This window comes from Zalophus californianus, chromosome 7 (genome assembly GCF_009762305.2).
Source record: "Zalophus californianus isolate mZalCal1 chromosome 7, mZalCal1.pri.v2, whole genome shotgun sequence".
NCBI lineage: Eukaryota > Metazoa > Chordata > Mammalia > Carnivora > Otariidae > Zalophus > Zalophus californianus.
This window is the reverse complement of record NC_045601.1, coordinates 118,645,633-118,666,677: the sequence shown is the minus strand read 5'-3', so window position 1 is coordinate 118,666,677 and position 21,045 is coordinate 118,645,633. Positions and strand designations below refer to the sequence as shown.

The following is a 21,045-nucleotide window of genomic DNA, read 5'->3' as shown; positions in this document are numbered from 1 at the left end:
GTCTCTCAGGCCCACACAGGATGTGCTTGCAAACTGTGAATAGAACAGTGAGGAATGAACCCTGCCCACCGCTGCTGGTCTCCCCCTTTCCGCATTCTGCACAGCCCACCTCACAGCCCAGATGCAGACACCACTGATTCCCTACAGCCCAGATGTGACCTCCCTTCCTGCCACCTCCAGCAAACACACTCCTGCAGCCAATGTACAAGCAGCTCTGCTGTCACTTCAAACCCCATGGACTCACCTAGAGGGACAGTGAGGAATGGCTACTCCTGACCAGACTCACTGCTGGAGGAGAAGCTGCCAGAGCCACAGAAAGAGATGACCCTTAATGAGGCGGGTGAACAGTATACAGGAGTCAAAAGAAATGGTGGGCACTTGGGCGCAGCACCTGATTGTTTTATTAGAATCATGGCTCAGCCAGTTGAGTCCCTTAACCTCTGAGTGACCTTGGTTTCCTTGACTATAAGCCGGGGGTGATAGTTTTCCCCATCTCATACGGCTATTATGAAACTTTAAATGATTCATGTACATCCCTCAAACAGTGTTCTGACACTTTTATCAGGCAGAACCCTGGGGAGGAAGAGAGTCCCACCAATGTAGCTCCTGTTTTCTTCTTCCTACTCTGAAGATGCCAGTTGTCCCCATCACTCATCACCCCAAGCCCCTCTCACCTGCTGCTGACGGAGAGCTGCTCTGTCCCTTATAACCGCTGGGGTGGGGGTGGGGCAAGCTTGAACTGGCCAGGCTGGAGGCAAGGATGAGGAATCCTCAGAGCAGCCCGTGCGCGTACACACAGACACACACACACACACGTGTGTGCGCGCGCGCGAGCGCGCATCTATACAAACACCCAGACATGCTTGAACATGCTCACTCACACATGTATATACAAGCCTCCACACACAGATACCCATACACACTTCTACAGGATGTTGAGCCCCCCCAGACAGACACACACACTCCCTTCACATTTGCAAATTCAACTGGGGTCTGAGCTACTCCCATTTCATCTTTTAAAAAATTTAGGATCATGAGGGAGAAGGACCTGAGAATTTGTGTCCCACCAGATAAGGGACCCACTCTCCAGAAAGTCTGGTACTTTCTGGATCCCATGCATGCCTGCTCCGGGAGCCCTCCTACAAGAGCAGAAGCCCAAGGTAGGAAATGCAGGGACCCGACCCCGCTGAGGGGAAATGCTGCAGAGAGCGCCGTCCTGAGAGAGGAAGCAGGGGATTCAGAGGCGGCTCCAGGATTTACTGAGTGATGCACATGTGGGGAATGCACGGGTATGTCTGTGTGCGTGCACACGTGCGTGTGTGACAGGAGAGACAGGGCACGCAACGTAACACAATGGGAAGACAATTATACAACTACGCGCCCTGCCCTGCCCCCAGTGGAAGTCATATTCCAATCCCACCACCCATGGTGCACCCATCGAATGCAGAGATTGTGTATGATTGACTGCAAAGGAAACACTATTTGGCATTTCTACAATGTAAAAAAATCCCTTCTAACTTGTCCCAACTCACTGGTGTCGTGCTCTCGCTAGCCGCGTGAACATGACATGCAGTCACGCCGCCAAGCTGTGTGAGAGCTCAGCGTGCTGAGCACATGGTGTCAGCGCTCAGAACACACCGGAAATCGTTAGCCACATCAAAAAGAAGAGTTGAAGAACATTATAAGTGAGCTTCACACGGGAACGTCTTGGGAACGGTAGAACTTTCTATACTAATACTGACGGGGTGATAGGAGCAGCAAACATGCAAACGGTGTCATCGGAAGGTCGCACTGTCCTCTGAGCGGTGAAGCCGAGCGTCATCCGCGGTGACCGAGGCTGTGACCAGACTGGGAGCCATGCCTGTCCCCACGGGCTCTGTCCCTGCTTCTGCAGGCGGCCGCCCTGTGTCTACCAGAGTAAGACACATGTGGGAAAAGTTATCAGTCTGGTGGGGTGCCTGGGTGCCTCAGTCGTTAAGCGTCTGCCTTCGGCTCAGGTCATGATCCCAGGGTCCTGGGATCGAGCCCCGCGTCAGGCTTCCTGCTCAGCGGGAAGCCTGCTTCTCCCTCTCCACTCCACCTGCTTGTGTTCCCTCTCTCACTGTCTCTCTCTGTCAAATAAATAAATAAAATCTTTAAAAAGAAAGTTATCAGTCTGGCAATGAATCCCTATCCATGTGCTTTCAAGATTGTGTTCTAGTCACTTACTTAAATGCTCGATTGAAGACTTGTAAGAATGAGGGTTTTGTTGATGCGAGGAATTCACTGCATCGGGTGTTGTCATCGGTGCTCAAACAAGCTGGGAAACCGTTACAAGGTGGGACAGACCGTGTCCGTGTTGCCACAAAGTTCCGGTCTCAGACAAAGTTCTAGAGGAATCTCTGGATGTTCTCATTTGGTCCTGCAGGAGTCACTGTGGTCAGTGATTTCAGGATGATACAGCAAAATGTTAACTCAAATAAATCACTTTAAATATTTACTTCAGTACATTTTGTATTCACAGGGTTATCTGTTCACAGGTATTACGCATCCAGTGAATGATCATCTGAGCCGGTTGTCAGAGGGACGGGGATGGGGCTGGGAACATGGGGAAGGGGCAGTGGGGACACAGGCTTCCAGTTCCGGGATGAGTAAGTGACGGGAATACCACCAGTCACAGCACGAGGAACACAGTGGATGATACTGTAAGGGGGCTGCACTGGGCAGCTGGGAGCTACACCTGTGATGAATAGAGCATGATGTGCGACCTTGTCACATCATTACCTTGTACACCTGAAACTAAGGGAACATTGTGTCAACTCTACTCGAAATTCAAATATTTTTTAAAATAATCCTATCACAACTTGAGTTGCATTTTACTTTAAGTGAATTTACATAGCAAATTCTAATCTTGGGAATGAGAATTGATAAATAAAATGTATAATGATGGCATTTACCTTACATGAGTCTGTGGTAAAAAAAATTAAAAATAGAAATAAATAAACATCCGAGAAGATTCAATGCTGTATCTGAATATTTGAATGGAAAGCATGACACTGGGCAGGTCTGGCCTTCCCACAGCGCTAAGGTGGCAAAAGCAGCTGAACGTGATGTCACTCACACCCGTCGGAGTCACTTTATAAGTAATCGTGCAATCAGAGTAGAAAAATGTTTGGGAAATAAACGTTTTTTCAGAGAGTTGGCTTTAATGACTTGTCTATGAACGGAGATGCCAATACTGTCTTTAGCTTTAACAGAGTGGTATATTACTCACTACAGAATCAGGATTAAATTGAGAAAAGAAGAATTAATTAGCATACATAGGAACAAAGGAATCAAAGAGGAAAAGGCAGATGATACTTTTTCAAAAATTAATATGACATAGCATTTTATTTTATTCTATTCTATTTTAAAGATTTCTTTATTTCAGAGAGACAGCACTCCTGGGTGTGCACAAGCCAGGGAGGGGCAGAGAGGGAGAGGGAGAGAGAATGCTAAAGCAGACTCCCGCTGAGCCTGGAGCATGATATGCGGCTCCATCCCAGAACCCTGAGATCATGACCTGAGCCAAAATCAAGAGTGGCAGCTTAACCGACTGAGCCACCCACTTGCCCCATGACATAGCATTTTATAGAAAAATGCCTATATCAAGAGAGAAAAACAATTAGATTATTTAATAAATTATGTGATTGGATTACAACTTGCATAAAATAAACACATAAAGAAGTTTTCAGTTTTAATTTAATTAACCCTGATCATTTACAAAACTATATGGATTTAATAATAAAATCAATCACATGGATCAAATACATTATAATAAATGATTTATTGGACTGAGTGAACTACAGAGACATTATACATAAGAATTTCAGACAATATTACAGGGAGAATATTCTTTTTCTTTTAAGATTTTTTTTTATTTGTGAGAGAGAGAATGAGAGGCAGAGAGCACAAGAGGGAAGAGGGTCAGAGGGAGAAGCAGACTCCCCGCCGAGCAGGGAGCCCGATGTGGGACTCGATCCCGGGACTCCAGGATCATGACCTGAGCTGAAGGCAGTCGCCCAACCAACTGAGCCAGCCAGGCGCCCCAGGGGGAATATTCTAAATGCAGTTGTTAAAGTGAGAGGAGATCTAGGATCATGAACAATTTAGTTCACATACATAAAAGACAATTTAATGATGAACCCACCGAAAACTTTTTATGGGGCCCCCTTGTTCACACTGGCCTATCACTGTACTAATGACAACTATACAAAAAGAATCACAAAATAGTTTTGAATCTTAACAACTAGCTGAGACATTTGTATAACGCCTTAAGTAAAAGTAAAATGTGCTACAACTTACATCATTTGGAAGCAGTTTTCTAACACACGGTTTAGTTAGAACACAGAAAGGCTGCCAAGGGACACCTGGGTGGCTCAGTCGGTTAAGCGACTGCCTTCGGCTCAGGTCATGATCCTGGACTCCCGGGATCGAGTCTCGCATCGGGCTCCCCACTCGGGGAGGGGCCTGCTTCTCCCTCTAACCCTCCCCCCTCTCATGTACTCTCTCTCTCTCTCTCTCTCATTCTCACACTCTCAAAATAAATAAATGAATCTTTAAAAAAAAAAAAGAACACAGAAAGGCTATAACTTTTATATACATATATATAACCTTTATTTACACATTGTATTATATATGTGTATATATATATAAGGTATATATATGTTATACATATATAACCTTATTTACACACTGTATTATTGTCCTGACGGTCAAATGTTAACACTATCCTCATCTGCACGCGGTTTGCCTGCAGGAGTCGCTGACTGACGGAATGGCTGACGTGGCAGAAACCTGCAGAGGACCAGGGGGACACCGGGACGCGTCAGAGGCAAGCGGTCAGGGAGCCTCAGAGCTTGCAGTGCGGACGGACGCTGTGGTCGGCGGAGACGTCTAGAACCAGGAAGAACACCCCGCGGCGGGAGGAACACAGTTTATTTAAATAAAATAAACACATAAGCCCCTGCTGGGGCTTCTCCTGCTCCCGTCCCCGCGCGTGGGAGGCTGCGGACTCGGGCACCAGCGCATCTCCGTCTGACCCCAGGAGCGCAGCAGAGCTGGGCTTCTCTCGGTCTGTGCGCTCAGGAAGCCCGGGCCTTGTCCCTCGGGGGCCAGCGCTCGCTGGGCTGCAGATCTGCGCCCCTGTGGGCAGAGGTCAGGAACGTCTCAGTCCCCAGCAGCTCCCAGTGGAGGGAAGGGCCGGTGGCGGGTTTCTCCCCTCTCTCCCAGGCTAAGCGCTCCTGCTGCGGCAGGGGGAGGGTCACAGGCAAAACCCAGGCTTGTCCTCCGCCCCTCCCCCTCCCTTCCATCCTCACCCTGTGCCTGCTGAGGATGAATTCTCCTGGTATGGATGTTTGCAGGGAGAAGCGCAGGCAGCACTGGCTGGAACTCATCGCATAGCCACACATAGCAGCAGGGCAGAGGGGAGGCGACAATTAATCTTGCTCCGTGGGCTTGAGAAAGGAGAAGAAACATGTGCATTCATCGTCTCTCACCCCAGTACACCCGCACTTCGGGTTCCCCTGCAGCCCTCCGGAGCACCAGCAGCTTTAATGTTCTAGCACATGGAGCTGGAGTGGGGCAGGGAGGGGCTCAGGGGCCACCGGGCCTCCGTGCGCTCTTCTCTCGATGGTTCCAGTTAGAGCCAGAGCCATCCTTCCATCCCGGCTCACACCGCACTGCAGCCGAGAAAATGCTACTCTTCTGTTGTTACAGGATTTTTGTTCGCTTAGTGTCTGTGGTTCCTGGTCATGCCTCTGCGAAGAATGAAGAGGAAGAGCAGAGGAAGAGTGGTGGGGAGCAAAGCAAAGTTCATTGAGTGATAGCATAAAGCTCCCGGAGTGGGAGGGGACCCCAGAGCGTTGCTGTTTTGGCGTTTAAATCTAGGGGTTTTTATAAGCTCTTTCGAGGAACTATCTTCAACATCCTGAGCGCCAGCCCCTGTGGATTGGCTGCTAGGGTGTGCCAGTCAGGGCTTTGATCACGCACCTGTCTAACTATGGGGTTATTGTTCACGGGTTGCTGGTCTTTTGGGCTGACGTCTGGAGACTAACTGCCCCAACTTGTGATAGTGACCAATAGTTTATTTTTTTCCAAGATTTTATTTATTTATTTGACAGAGAGAGACACAGCATGAGAGCGAACACAAGCAGTGGGAGTGGGAGAGGGAGAGGCAGGCTTCCCGCGGAGCAGGGAGCCCGACGCGGGGCTCCATCCCAGGACCCTGGGATCATGAGCTGAGCCGAAGGCAGACGCTTAACGACTGAGCCAGCCAGGCGCCCCAGTGACCAATATTTTATGATTAATTGTTTCGTGTCAGGATGTTTTGCAGAGATCCCTCTGTAGAGGCTGCTAGACAGGATGCTATCGTGGTCCCGTCGAAGGTGTAAAACAGGATGCTAGGGCGGGTTTGTCGTAGCTGTCGTGCTCCCCGTTTTCTTGTTGGGGACCCTGGCCCTGACTACCTAAGTGTCCAATTAACCTAGAACACCATTAGGTAGAGGGATTGCAGGGGAGGGTTTGGTTTTTTCCATTTTAAAATTCTTCCCTGTGCTGCTACACAATATGGTGCAATCAGAAATGGGAAATGGGCGGGGCACCTAGGTGGCTCAGTCCGTTGAGCACCTGACTTTTGTTTTCTGCTTCTGTCCTAGGATCTAGCCCTGCCTCGGGCTCTGAGTCCGCTTGAGATTCTCTCTCACCTTCTGCCCGTCCCCAGCTTGCACGTGCTCTCTCTTTCTTTGTCTCTCAAAATAACTAAAATCTTAAAAAAAAATAAATGGGAAATGGGAGAAGGAAAGAATTGACGTAGGTTCTCATAAGGCAAAGAGACATGAAAAGAAAATAAGAAACAAACAAGAATTCCCATGTGAGACGGAGTTTAAGCCACGTTTGACTCTGTGACGTCAGCCCGCTCTTCCTCTCACAGCATAACTGTCCCGTGTGAGGAAGGCGACCAGAAGTGCCTGATGACACAGCTAGTGGAGCCCAAGCCTGTGACCCCCCGCCCCAGCGCCCCATCTCCTGCAGCAACTCCAGGGAGGAGCGGGGGTCAGAGGGCGTGCGGTGGGTCCCTCATGACACCACAGTTCCCTGGGCAGCATCAACCCCATGGAGTGGAATCTCTCAGTGATGGAGGACTCACCACCTGAGAAGGAGGGTCACTCCTGTGAGAAGTCTAATTTGAAAATGAAAAGAAAAAAAACTAAACCCCAAACACACGAACCTTCTGATGATGCCCCATTCTGTCTCCCTGAAGCTTCTAGGGAAATGACCCGTTTCTGATCCCTTAGAGTCAAACAATAAGTACAAGTCTTCACACAGCACCCTTCAAACATCTGAACTCTTGTCGTGAGCGAGGTGATTGCATCAGGCTAAAAGCAAACACAAGATGGCTGTTTTCAGTACAATGTTGATGTGATTAATCCGGCCCAGCATCACCCGAAGCGTGAGGTTCTCCGGGAGGCCTTTCTGATGAGGCCGAGTAATTTACTGACTCTGATGATCTGCATTTGGGACCTGCTATCCGCCAGGCAGTGGGGATGCAGCCGCAAGCGGGTAAAACAGGCTTGGTGTGTTAATCTATGCAACGTTCGGCCTGAGGAGACAGGCATCTGGAATCTAGAGCAAGGACCCCATCCTGGGAGCAGCTCAGGACATCCTCCCTGAGCAGGGGCCACGTGACCCGAGCCCCCAGGATGGACAGGTAGCTGACAGAGCAGGGATGGTGGGTGGAGGCCAGCAGCTGGGGAGAAGTCCTGGCTCCGGGACAGTGGGGCCGGTTCTCAGGATGGACCGGGTGCAGGGAAGTGGCCGGCAGCGGCGGCAGCGGCAGCATGGAGCTGAAGCGGGCAGGCCTGGGCCCGGACCAACCGGATTCCAGAATGTTCTCCATCACCCCCTGAGCTGCGGGACCAAACACACTCCTTATCCATGGACGCCTCAGCCTCCTCCCCTGACCTGTGGCCGATGCTGCAGGGATGAGCTGACCCCTGTGACGTGCTCAGCACGGTGCCGGGCACGGGGCTGCGGCTGGACCACTGCTTCCTCTCGTGACTGGAAGGAAACAGGTGGGAGGGAGAGGAGCAGGTGGCCTGGCGTGGGCGTCCACGTGGAGGAGGCCGCTGGGGCGCCGTGTGGAGAGGAGACGGGACCGGAGGAGAGTCCGTGCAGGGACGGGTCAGGAGGCCCCGGCAGGGGTGCTGCACTCGTGGCCTCTGTCCGCCCTCTCCCTCCTGAATGACCCCTCTGCCATCTCCAGTGCTTTTCACACTCCTCACCACATCGTCCTCCCGTCACAGGTCAACCTGAGATGACAAGAAATACTGAGCTCACTTAGGACTCTTCATGAGGACAGGTGTGTTGGGGAGAGTTACCCGGAGAAGGAAAGAAGCCGCAGTTCTTTTTGCTGCCACGGTAGAATCACAGGACAGGAAAGGAGAGCAGAGCAGAGCAGGGTTTTATTAAAGTCGCTCCAGGGGAAGCAAGGGCGTCAACAGACACTAAGGCCCCGGTAACTCCAAGGTTTCGGCTCATACCAATGTCTTCTTTTGGGTGCAACCTGGGGTCGCAGCATTGGAGTGACAGGCCTGGATTGTATAATAATTAGCCAACAACCATGTCCTTTCCCAAGATGCATCGACATGCCTGCAGGGGTCGCAAACCACAACATTGCTTCCGTTCTAGGGACAGAGGTCGACAAGGACAAGGCCCTGCATTCTGCAGGCACAACAAACTTGACTTTCTCTGCTGGGGGATGCTGTAACCACAAACTGACGGCCAGATAGCTGGAAGGGGGTGCTCCTCGGTGGGGGCTCTCTGTCAAGACATCAGACATCTGAGGTCCATCCTCCCGTCGCTCATGCCCAGCGAGCTTCCCGCCCCACACATCGAACGTGCACATTGAACAAATGTGTGTAACGTGCCTCCGGAGTTCACTTTGCGGTGGAGATAACCTCAGAAGGAGGCAAAATGTAGCCCCTGATCTCCCAAGATGCTCTTCGGACAAGGAGAAGGGGCTCTGAGCTCCGAGAGCAGGTATAAACGAGATGGGGTCTTGGGCTCCTTGTCCCCATGAGGAATGCAGGACCTGGCTTGTCCATAGGCTGGAACCTATCAATGGACCTGGAGCCCAGGCTTCTGCAGGGACAGCCGGTGTATGTGTGAGTGGGGTCTGCAAAGAAACAATAGCTCACCGGGGAGAAGCAGTTCTCTGAAAAGCCAGCTTTACATTGCCTGCTAGTTCCAACCTCAGGAATGCTCTGGAGCGTGGTTTCAGTGAGCTTCTGTGCGCAGCACAAGGAAAGGGCCTTTTGCTATTGCCGGGAGGACCGCATTCCTGTGTGTGGTTTGCAGCATCTCATAGAGCAAAAGGCCACTCGGTGCCGCAGAAGGAGGAAGAGGCCAGGTCTTAGGAGGCAGGGAATCGTATGCCGTCTTGTCTAAATTTGGGACAGAGCTTTCGTGGCTTATGCTATTACTGACTTTAGACTTATAAAGGAGAAGAGACTCCTTATACATTCCACAGATATGCTTTGGCTGAAAGTGGCAGAAATGCAACTCAGGCTGTCAGAATGGGGGGGGGGTTGTTGTCTTAGTGAACAAACAAAACTAGCAAGGATGCCACTGTCCTCGTGTGACTGGAACCAGGGTGTGGAATGCAGCTAAAACCTCCCCATCTCTTATTTCCTCTTTTCTCTGTACTGGATCATTTTTCAGACCAATCACCCGTACAAGCTCTAGTTTTAGCCCTTTCTAGGTTCGTCCCTCTCAGCTTGCCAACAAAGAAACACAGAGGTCTTCCTTCTCTGCACCAAGGGAGGGAAGAGGCAGCAGGCCAGGGTCCTGGGCTCTCCAGGCAGGGGAGGGGAACCACCCTCCAGGTTCCAAAAGGTGGGGTCTGACCCCTGCACAGGAGCTTCCCCCCTTGGTCATCTTGGGCATGGTGTTCAGACGCTCGGGTTCTGCAGGCCTGGGGATAGGGGAGGGGACATATGCGGGTCCAGGAGGAAATGTGAGGCAGAAGCCTGGGCCCTGAGTCCTGTGTGATGTCATTGTACCACTGCGGTGTCCAGCCTCCAAGCTCCAGGATGGCATCTCCATGGCTCCAGCTGCTGGGACCGCCCCTGTTGGAGGCCCTGGGGCTGCTCTTCGCGGAGCAGGGGTTCCACTGACTTCACAGGTAGAGATGGTTTCTAGGTGGCAGAGGCTGTGAAACAGGGGTGGACGGCAAGTGGCTGAGAAACCGTAGCCCAGGGAGTGGGAATCTGAAAACTCCAGAATCAGAAACCAGGGCTGGCCCTTCAGGGTACACGGGACTTGCTCCCCTTCCTCTCAGTTCCTTGATGCCCCTGCCTCCCCAGCATGAGGGGGTCTTGCTCTGGAGGAGGGGAAGCCCCTTAACCACCTCCCCCTCTCTGTTTTTCCCTTCTTTCCGGAATGTTTGAACTATTCATAGTGTCAGTGTGGAAAATGCCTGAACTTAAGTACAGTTTCCTGACCGATGACAGAGCTCAGCCCTGTGTGATGACCATCAGGTGACAACCAGGACCTCCACCAGGGCCCCAGCCAGAAGTCCCTGCGCCTCTTCCAGTCAGTACCCATCTCCCCCACAACGGTCCCTAAGATGACCCCTTCCCCTGACTCTCGTCCCGGCTTCCTCCACCTGCACTCTTGTTGGCCCCCACCCCCTAATGTCACTACTTCCTCCCTCTGCTCACTCCTCCAGGAGCAGCCCCAGGTTCCAGGCCATCCCCCAGCGGAGCCCCTCCCCCCCTCCTCCCCTCCTTCTACCTGACCTTAGGAACTGAGAATCCAGAGCTGGTTCCCTGGAGGAGGACCCGTTCGCCCTGAAGCAGCAGCAGGAACAAGTGACAGCGACTCCAGGGTCAAGGTCTCATTAGGAGACTGAGGGCACCCAGAATGTGTGTGGGGTCCACGGCGGACCTGGGAACCAGCCGTGATGGCCTGAAGTCTGTTCCTCCCGAGGCCAGACTCCATGGTCCTTCAACGGGGAGAAACCACCTATGTCAGCATGTAGTTTTGGAGACAATTCAGACTGAGGACTTGACACCGGATGGGGGCTTCCCCTGTGTGCACAGCCCTGTGCCCCTCCTGGGAACCCAGGGAGACCCTGGGGAGGTCCCTGGGGAGAAGCCCAAAGGGCGCTCAGGTCACCTGTCCTCAGCCCTGTGGCCACACGGGAGCGCTGCGGCGCTCCGGTCCCGCACCGCCAGGGGGAGCACTGGGCTGAGCTGAGTCAGGCCCAGAGGGCTGACCTGCAGTCTGGGCATGGGCTGGGCGGGGCGGGGCAGAGGAAGGGGCCTTCTGAGCAGCCCTGGGGGCAGGTGCAGGGGTGGGGAGGGGATCTGAGGAGAGGAGCGCTCTGGAGCCCTGTCCCGTGTTTGAGTTTCCATCTGTCCTCCCCACAAGCCCAGGAAAATTGAAGAGTAGATCCTTGTTCCTCCTGGACTGATTCCCTCCCTGAGGGCTATTTTACAAAAGACACTCCTTTATCTTAGAACCGTTGGAGATTCACAGAGAAGTGACAGAGGTAGTGCAGAGTCCCTGGGTACCCCACACTCAGTTGTCCTGTCGTTAACACCAATCTCACCGTCATGCATTTGTCACAGCTAACGACCCCACATTCACACGTTACTACGGATCTCCACACGGGATTTGCTGTCATGGTTTTGTTTTCTCTCCCAAGACCCCATCCAAGTTACCACATTGAGTCCCCATCATGTCTCCTTCAGGCTCCCCTAGCTGTGACCGTGTCTCAGAATGTCCTCATTTTTCATGGCCCTGAAGTGTTTGAGGAGATGGTTCGGGTACCTTGTAGACTGTCTCTCACCGTGAATCAGGCTGACTGAGGCTGTGGGGTTTGGGAAGACCACACCTGGCTGGGCCGTTCTCCACACGCCACAGCAAGAACATACAGCGATCCCTTGCTCGTCACGGATGAAGTTCACCCTCACCCCCTGGCTAAGGTCGTCTTACCCAGATGCTCCCTGTGAAGTTCCTTCTCTTGCTTTGTCCCTTTCCATAAAGCAGTCTTTGGAAGGCAGTCAGGACGTGCAGCCCACAGGTGAGGGCTGTCCCGCGGTGACAATTTGCGTGCAGGTTGTTGTGCAAACGGGAGTTCTCAAATGAGTTGGGTAAATACCTTACAGGGGCATCAGCAGCTTGTGTGCTTAGTCCATGTTTGACTCTATAAGAAACTGCTGACCATCTCCCACAGCGGCTGTGCTATTTTGTATTCCTGCCCTTAGGGACTGAGGCTTTCTGTGGCTCCCTGTCCTGGGCAGCAGGTGACGCTATCAGCGCTTGGAATCCCACCATCTAACAGGTGTGTGATGGCAGATCACTGTTGCTGTCTTTTGCATTTCCGTGGTGACACTTTTTGTTGAACATCTTTTCATATGCTTGTTACCCATGAGTGCATCTTCTTCAGCTCTCCAAATTTTTGCACATTTTTAATAATCATTCTTAATATTTTTATTGTGAAACCCATCAGTCTTTCAAACGAATTAAAAACCTTTTTCAATATTTTAATGAAAAATTCTCACATTGTCCTATATCAACATTTACTCTTCATCTTTCATATGTCATGAAAAACACCATTATTATATGCTTGGAAAATCCTCAAACCCATTCTCTAGTGAGTATGCATCATAATTTAAAGAGTATTTTCTCCACTCAAATAAAAAAAATCTTTTGTTACAAGGCTACAATCATTATATGGCAAAGCAATTCCCACTTACATGTTTTACATAGTCCCATGAAGAAAGAACTCATTGTTCCTAAACCCTGATGCAAGGCATTTCAAAGCCCCCAAATAAAACGTCGGTGTAAACAGCAGTGCAGTACGTGAGTGAGATAACATGAGCTGAATAGTTTTTACACGGTTTGACCTAGACTAAGGGAAACATAAAATCCATCATAGCCACAGCTATAAAGTATGTTAAGATTCACAAGAATTTGTTTCTCTCATTATATAGAGAAGAACAGGGTGTATGATCCCTTAGGAAAAAAGAAAACCTCAAAAAAGAAAGAAAAAAAGAAAACCTCATAAATATTTTCATATTGAAAAGCGGCATGCTCCCTGCGTTTGAATGAAATCAGCATATTCAGAAGTGACCAGCAGGAATAGCAAATGGCATATCTGGACACCCAGCTTAACTATCCCCCAGGCCTAGAGGTCTGGACCCTTTGTAGCACCATGGAAAAGGCATTAGAAAATCACAAAGGTACGTGACTGCAAACTCACCCTGACACAAGGCTCACTTAGTCCGCAGTAACGGACAGCAATGATGCAGAGAAGGTTTTGTCAATTATTGATTAGATATACCTGGCAAGAAAAAATCTGTTATGTTAATCCATCTCGTGTATATCAAGCACCAGTTGCAGGAAGATTATCAAACACCTCCAGCATATTGTTGCTCAGCCCTAGAGTTCATTTCTCACCACTTTGCCCCTTATACCCCGAAAGCCAAGGAAGATAAAAATAGAATGGTGAGAGCTAGTGTAAGAAAAATTCAATTCCTTCCCTATCAAATGTCTATCTCTCAAGTAAAACACAGAGGAAGCAACAAACTTAAGAAGGTCTACTGCGTTCTCTGGAGCTTTCCATCCCAGAACAATTTGTGCCTCTACTAGAGGATTAATGCCTGGGGTGAGGAGGCCAAAGCCAGGCCTTGGTGCCCCATCAGAGAAGGCCAGGCTAGCCTTACTGCTGGAAGGCCACACTTTACATTTCCGCTGCACCTCTCACAAATCTCCCATTGGTGAGGCAAAGAGGTGTGAGTGTGAAAACGACTCAGGGAGCCCATCAAACCCCACTAACAACACCAAAATAGGCTGCACTGTGGATTAACTTCATATATGAAAACAAACACATTGGCCCCTTTTCCAGTGGTAATTATGATTAGCATGCCCTTCTTAGGCATAAAAGGAATAATGGTGTATCTGGGTTTATGCGCAGTTCATAATCAAGTATAAATATTCAGACCGTTTCATTTTAAAATTACAGATGAAAAGTGACTCCCAAAAGAAGATCAATTTCTTCATAAAGGAAATATAGTTTATAAAAAGCTGGAATGATGGTTAATTCAAATACAAAAATTCATACACAAAAAGTCCTCCTTTTCCCTTCCCAACTTGCTTAGGTTCATCCAGTTGATTCTACCACACAAATGTACTATCGTTCTATCACAGAGTAAAATACTACAAAATGCCTCAGTTAACAAACTGAGGGCCACTTCTTGACAACTGCATTAAAACTGCAGCATTTAGGTAGAGCTGAGAATCACCACTCTTAAGCGTGGTTTCCTTCTTCCTGTTTTGTGTCCCACAATGATCATTAAAGGAAGGAATCTGGTCTGTAAAGGACTGGGTCATCCACTGCCCATTTGGAATGTCCCGGAAAGTTCATTCTCCGCTGTGAGTTAGCCCCGTGGAAGGGAAACTGCAAGGGTCGCCGTTGCATGGATTTTCTGCATAAGCACTGCCATACGCTGCTTCATAACCTGGGTCATATTTCTCTTCCTTAAGAGCCATCTTCTTTGCATCCTCTTGGGCTAGCTGTGGATCAAACGTACATTCACTTCTTGAACGTCTGTGTTTGGTTCAACGCCTTTCAACTGATCTCTCAAGTCTCTCAGCTTAATGTGCTTTGTGCTGGACTCCAGGAAACTGAGCACATCTCGCACTGGATGAGGGCATAGCAGGGCAGGGAGTTTCTGTGCCTGCGATCTTATGGGGCCGAAGTCCAAGTTCGAAGTTTTTAACCTTAACTCCAAAAACTTCTTTACTAAAAATTTCATAAAGACCTTTTCCATTAAACACTGCTATCCGTGGCTGATATTGCTGTGATTTCTGCACGGGAAGACGTTCTCCTTCACAACATTCTTTACTGGAAAGAGCTTTGCTGCCTGGTGTCCTTCCCACCACATTGGTAAATCCAATACCATACTTTCCCGGTAGAGCGTGATCATCCACTGGGTTCAGCTGCACCTCACTATGGCCTGACATAAACAGACACTTCCAGAAATGGTTTCCAGGTCCAGGGTAATGATGCCCTTTGTAAGCTGCCATTAGTCCTGGGTTTATGCCAAGAATCACAATGTTCAGATTGAAGGCCAAAATGTCCGGGAGGGTCTTAGAGGTTCAGCTTCGGAAACACCGTTAAGACGGTCTACCTTTCTTTTCACTTTAAATGTGTCTGTAATTTTTTTTCTTGCTTTTCTTTTGATTTTGTGGACTTGTCAGATTTTTTGGCCTCAGCAGGCTTTTGGGGTTCTACTGGATGTTTTGGTTCTGTTGGCCTGGGTTTTCTTTTTCCTTCCTTTTGGGGGTCTCGTGTGCAGGTTCGCGAGCAGGAACGGGGTCTGGAACTTGTGCCACATTTGCTCTTCCCTCACCACTGCCCCATCAGGAGCCCCAGCCATCATTCATGGGCATGGGGAAGCTCGAGCTCGCTGAAGGGAAGGGCTGCCCCCATTCTCCGCTTCCATCCCCCAGTGCGGCTCCAGGGCAAGCGAGTGCTGGTCTCCGGGTTCGCCTGGGAACCACCCCCCACCCCGTACCACAATAACGAGAGCCCAGAGCCCCGACAGGAATGTTGGCTGAACCCGGCTAGGGGCTGGCGCTCAAGCTCCTCCCCCGAGTGTCTAGTCCCATCCCCCACACCTCCCAGCCCCGACCCCCATTTTTGCTCATTTTTTTAATGAGTTCTTTTATATGTAACTAATGAATCGTTGAACACTACATCAAAAACTAATGATGTACTATACAGTGGCTACCTGAACATAATAAAAAAAGAAAAAATGAGTTCTTTTCTTATTGGTCCTTTTTTAAGGGTTTTATGAGTATTCTACAGCAAGTCCTTTATCAGATATGTGATTTGCAAGTATTTTCTCCCAGTCTGTGTCCTGAGTGTGTTTCTTGATGCAATAATAGACATTAGGGCACAGATGTATTTTTCTCATAAGACACATGGCTGTGCTGGATTTGGGGTAGAGAACTTGGGTGACTGGGGGAATGAGGGGTTACCATGCGACTTCTTTATTTTTGTATATTTGTGAGTATCTATTGAATTCTCTTGTATGTGCATGAATAAAGTTTTCAAAAAATACACTACTTTAAAATCCCTAACCCCTGACAGATCATCCTCAGACCATGAATGAAGACTCAGGTTCTGAACTTCTACTTTAGGGCCAATTATCTTTTCACTGAACTATTTGGCCTTTGAATTTCTATTTGTGAAACAGGTGGGCCGGAGGGACAAATTCTCCCACTGAAATAGCTTGAAATGTAGAAAAACCATCAGCTTGAGAGCATTAAACCTGACATGATAGTACTAAATGAAACAATGAGCACCCCCCCAAAACAAAGGGAAAGACCCTGCCTTGCCCCGCAGAAAGCAGGGTCCTGAGACACAGAGCAAAGGCTCTGTGAGTCCCCTGCTCAGAGTGCAGCCGGGCGGCCCAGCCCTTCCAGCCCTGAGCTGCTGACTTCCCCACCATCTCCTTCTTTTTTAAAGTATAAATAAAGCATTTACCTTCTGATTCTGATGTGTACGTGAGATGAACAATATATATGATGTCATGTCTATTCACTGAAGAAAAATTATAAAATGGGAAAAGTGATACATGACAAAGTAAAAAGGATGTAATCCTCACCCCTGAGCTGTTTTGTTGCATTTGCTTCTAGTCTCTTCTATACCCTCCTGCTGCTGGAAGTCTCTCTCTCTAAGGTGATGAGCAAAGACCCAGGGGCTCCAGCCCTGCTCTCTCCAGATGCCATTTCCCCAGTCAGCTCCCTGTCCCCCTCCTGAGAGGCCTGCCTCTCACTTCCCCCTCCCTGCTCAGCCTCCTGCACTCCTTCCCTGCTCCCCTCTCTGAGGTGATGAGCTCATGTGTTCCTCACTCAGAAAAGAAGGACTCAGGGGAGAACTGTGCACCCCCCATGCCCCACCCCAGGTCTGCACCTGTGTCCTCAGCTTCTAAGCGGTGTTGGGGGAGAGCCCTCCTGTCTCAGGCTGCCCCTCCACTGGGCACACATGGCCCCTCACTCACCTGCAGCCTGCACTTCCCCCTGTCTCCTGGCTCAGCCATCCCTCCTACAAACATGCTGCCATGACTCCCGTTCAACAACATGAAGCAAAACTAAATAAACCCAAACAAAATCATCCTAAAAAACCCAGTGCTTGCTCCCAGGACTCCTCCAACTCCTGCCCCATCTCTGTGGCCTCCGTGCAGAACTCTTCCTGACCCATGTCACCCACCATGTCGTCCTTGCAGCCAATGGATAGAGGCACAGAGTTGCACAAGTCAAATCCTTCCACAGTACTTGATATCAAGACAGATGTCCCCAAGCTTCCATTCCCTCATTTCCTAAATCTCTGAGACCACCTGCATTCGTTCTTCTAGCTGATTCCCTGATTATTGCTTCTGTGTCTCTAAGTAGCCTGCTTCTCACACCCGTTCTCTGGTCTTCAGGTTTACGCATCAACTTGAATGAACTGGCTCTTCTTTCACACACTCCCATCTTCCCCTTATAATTATTTGATAATTTTGACAAGCTCAATGTGCAGCGTTTGCATTATTATGACCGTGAAATGCTAGTCACAACTGAGCATTCAGCAGACTATGATTATGTGCCCCCCCTGAATCAACTTTTTATTTTCCCCGGAGTAAATAACTATTTTTCCCTTCATTTCTTAGTTTCTGTTGAGCTCAGTTTAATCCTTGCCCGCTCCCCCTGGGTAAGTCTTCATGAGCACATTCAAGCCCATCCCTCTTCTCCCTTCTTCTTGCCCGTGCAGCCGCCTGACCTGCAGCCCTCCGTCTTGGTCCATAGGGATGGGATGCCTGCACCCCTGGGGCAGGGCTGACGCTCGACCCCCTGCAGCTCCTCCTGGGGGCCCTTGGCCTCTCTCCTGCTGGCTCCCTGTGGCTGGGATCCCATGAGCTCCCCCTGGTCGGTTTTCTCCATCATTTTCCCACTTTGTCTACTGGTGTCCTGGGGAAGGAAACATGGAAAGTAGAACAGAAACTCTCACATCTGAGGAGCCCTCAGGCTGCCCTCGCCCTGAGTCACACGGTGACGAGACAGAGACTCCGTGCTGGACAGAGTTGTCCTCGGGATTTGGGGGCCTCGCCTCATGTCTTCCGGTCCCCAGTCCTGTGTTGTTGCCTCTTGGAGTTTTCAGGGTGTCTGCCCTTCTGCTCTCCTTCGGACATTTCATTGTGATGTGTCCTGGTGTGGGTCTCCTCTCATCTGCTCTAGGTCAGAATTTGGGTGGGTCTTTCAATATGTGTGTTTGTCCCTGTGAACTCAGAGAAATATTCTTGAAATTGTTTTCATCATTTCCTACTCGACATTCTTTTTAAAACAATCATTATTAACTTGTTGGAATCACTTGACTGAGAAACAAATAGGTCTTCTCTCCTGTTGCCATCACCCTCCCGATTGTACCACTTCAGGGAGGGACAACTTTAATCATCCAGTGTGTCCACTCAATTATTCATTTCTATGGTCATATTGTTCATTTCCCAGAGCTCTTTCCTGTCTGTGATTGCACAGCACTGTGTGTAGTTGTGTTTTTGTTTCATATCCATATGGGTGTTGCATCCTGTAGGTATGACTGATCCTAGCGGTAGGGGACCTGCTGTCTCTCCTGGTTTCTGCTTTCGTGATATCATGACCTTTTTCCACGCAGCACTCATCTCAGGAGCGACTTACGTTTCCCTCTGTCATTTCTGCTCCATGCCCATCTCTCATATGACACTACCAGTGTCTCATTACCAGGGTGTCACCCTTGCTCCGTGTTGTAGCTCCGGAGTCCAGCTGATCCTGGAGGCCTCCAGATGGCCACTGGATGATGGACTTTAGTGTGATTTGAGCAGGTGAGTCACATTGCCCCTTAATGTCCTCCTAGGCTCTGAGCCTCACAGCCTCCCATTGCAGAACATTCTGGAACATTGCAACAATTCACTTGCATGGAGTGCACATCATACCCACCCCCTAATGGACAGGGAACAATGAACGACAAGTCAACCAGGCCGCTGAGAACAAACCTTCTGGGTTGAACCCTGGCTCCACCACCCCCTTCTCCTCTCCAAGTCTCCCTTTCCCTGTCTGTACAAAGGGATCCCCTATGGGGTGCCTCCCGGGTTTGCTTTCATGATTAACTGTGACTCTCTGTGTAAATCACATGGTGATAATCCCTGACACATGTTAAGTGTTCCACTATTTATAGTTACCATCGTCATATTGATTATAGTCCTCACGGAATTTCTGTTCTTTGTTTTTATTTTTTATTTTTTTTAAGATTTTATTTATTTTTAAGAGAGAGAGAGATCACAAATAGGCAGACAGGCAGGCAGGCAGGCAGACAGAGGGAGAGGGAAAAGCAGGCTCCCTGCTGAGCACAGAGCCCATGCTGGCTCGATCCCAGGACCCTGGGATCATGACCTGAGCCGAAGGAAGGCGCTTAACCAACTGAGCCACCCAGGCGCCCCTGTTCTTTGTTTTTATAAAGCACAATTCAAGAAACATCCTTGAGAACATGTGTGATTATCTACTGAGGATAAACTCTTCAAAGAAAATGTCTGTGTCACAATATAAGCACAATTCATTTGTGGAGACATTTTTCTTTTTTTTTTAAATATTTTATTTATTTATTTGACACAGATAGAGACAGCTAGAGAGGGACCACAAGCAGAGGGAGTGGGAGAGGGAGAAGCAGGCTCTCCGCTGAGCAGGGAACCCGATGCGGGGCTCGATCCTAGGACCCTGGGATCATGACCTGAGCCGAAGGCAGAAGCTTAACGACTGAGACACTCAGGTGCCCCGTGGAGACATTTTTCTAAAGCACCCATTAAAAATTGTATCCCAGTGTTCACTCCCATCAACCTTTATGACAGTGTTTTCACGACCCTCTGATGGACACTCTCTTGCCTTACTTTCATCTTTGCCAAGTTCATCAATTCTAAGTTTTATTCCTGTTACTTATTCCACATTCTCATATTTATTTACTTATTACAAATACATTTTGTTTTTTTATTTTTTTACGAAATTGTTTGACATTTCACTTCCTCCTTCCAAAATTGTTTTTTAAGATTTCCAATTCTTGTTTCTTTCTTTTTCTTTTTTTAATATTTGAGTGCATTTGACATACAATGTTCCATTCCTTTCAGGTGTACAACGTAATGATTAGCCATATAAACCAACAGTTCCACTCTTGGGTATTTACCCGAAGAAGATGGAAACACCAATTCTCTGATTGTATTTTGAATGGGTTGCGGCTATCTTAATATGTGGACTTTAACAAGGAAGAAACATCAGTCCCGATATTGGGAGCTGGTCTGACACTGACAGCTGGGCTCAGTGTGGTCAGAAGCTGGCTAATGTCCAGCCCTTGGCCATATTCTTCTCCTGTGGGACATAAGCCAGTCACCTCACAGAACATCAGCATCCGACAAGGACACTCTGAAACCATGACATCACTCTGTGTCATTACAGACAAAAACAAGGCACTGCACAACCCACAGAATAATACACATCTCCCTGTGTCAGCCAGTGTGAGCAATCGGGGCTCCTTTACCATGACTGCTCTATCCTCGCTCTGGTCTGGCCTGCCTAGAGAGGGGATTCACTGAGATGCTCAACCATGGAATCGCCCACACGTCCTGACAACACGCCGTCGGGAGTGGGCCCCAGCTTCCACAGATCCTCTCCAAAACACTCATCCAAAGGCCATGTCCTTATAGGTTCCAACACCTTCATATTAGGATGCCCCATGGCCCCCAAAGGGGTGTCTTCTCTCTCACTGCAACAAGTAATAGATCCAACTTGAATGCCCACAGGTGCTCCTCATGGTCTTGGCTGAAGAACATTGAAGCATCTCACCCTTCTGTGTGAAAAAAATTTTTTTGTGTCTTTTAGTTTGATCACGGATATGTGTTTCTATCTTTGTGAGTGTGGTTGACATGCAGATATTTCATGTTTTTCTTTATGGCT

At 49.2% G+C, this 21,045-nt stretch overlaps 1 pseudogene; it reads right to left on the bottom strand.

Annotated features, from left to right (window-relative positions):
• Positions 1-1,775: 1,775 nt before the first annotated feature.
• Positions 1,776-15,470, bottom strand: LOC118357140 (annotated as a pseudogene).
• Between the last annotated feature and the right edge of the window lie 5,575 nt (positions 15,471-21,045).